This window comes from Papilio xuthus, unplaced genomic scaffold, assembly GCF_000836235.2.
Source record: "Papilio xuthus unplaced genomic scaffold, Pxut_1.1 DF825355.1, whole genome shotgun sequence".
NCBI lineage: Eukaryota > Metazoa > Arthropoda > Insecta > Lepidoptera > Papilionidae > Papilio > Papilio xuthus.
In genome coordinates, this window is record NW_013533294.1 from 832,328 (window position 1) to 833,217 (window position 890).

The window sequence follows — 890 nt, forward strand, 5'->3', positions numbered from 1 at the left end:
AACCCTGTTCTCTTAAATTTTTAGAAATGTTTTTAAATTATATTGGTACGACTCTATACCTAAAACGTCTTTTATTATTGGAAAAAATTTTAAAAAATAGTTTTTATCTCAACCAATGAAATGAAATTATTCACAATATAGAAATTTTTGTGACGTTTGATAATGGTGGAAATCCGAAAATGAATCCACTTCAGCTACAGTCTATTGTAAGCTTTATATCGAAAATCAGAACGAACTTTCCGGACAACCTATAATGTTAATACAAAGTGTCAAATGAATGTAACAGAAGTAGTTTATTCCAAATTGTATCACAAGTATATAGAGATAGAGTTCAATTTTGTCAAATGTACCGATATTTTTGCGCACCTTGACTGCTTCGTTACTTATGACGCTGTGGCTGCTACGATATTTATGAGCATCTTGCATGTACTCATATATTTGACGCTGTGTATGTACCGATGTATTTGAGCAGGGTGAATGTATCTATTATTTTGAGGACTTTTGTTGTACCGATATAATTGATTACTTTTGATGTACCTATATATTTGCATATCTTGTCTGTGACGATCTATATGACGCTGACTGTAGAACGGCTAAACGGATTTCGATTAAATTTGTCATAGATATAGAACATAGTCTGGACGAACACATAGGCTACTTTTTTATGCCGCGTGGACGAATTCGCGGTTCATAGCTGTAATATAAAAACTGTAAAAAAACGAACTAACAACTCCGTCCGCGTAGCCTTTGTGTTCTTCTAGACTATGTTCTACATCTATGTCAAATTTTAGTGACAACCATATAGCTGTTTTGCTGATATCTTCAAACAAACATCCATCCAAACATTGGCATTACGAAAAAACGAGATTATTTACAAACTGGTAATTCCC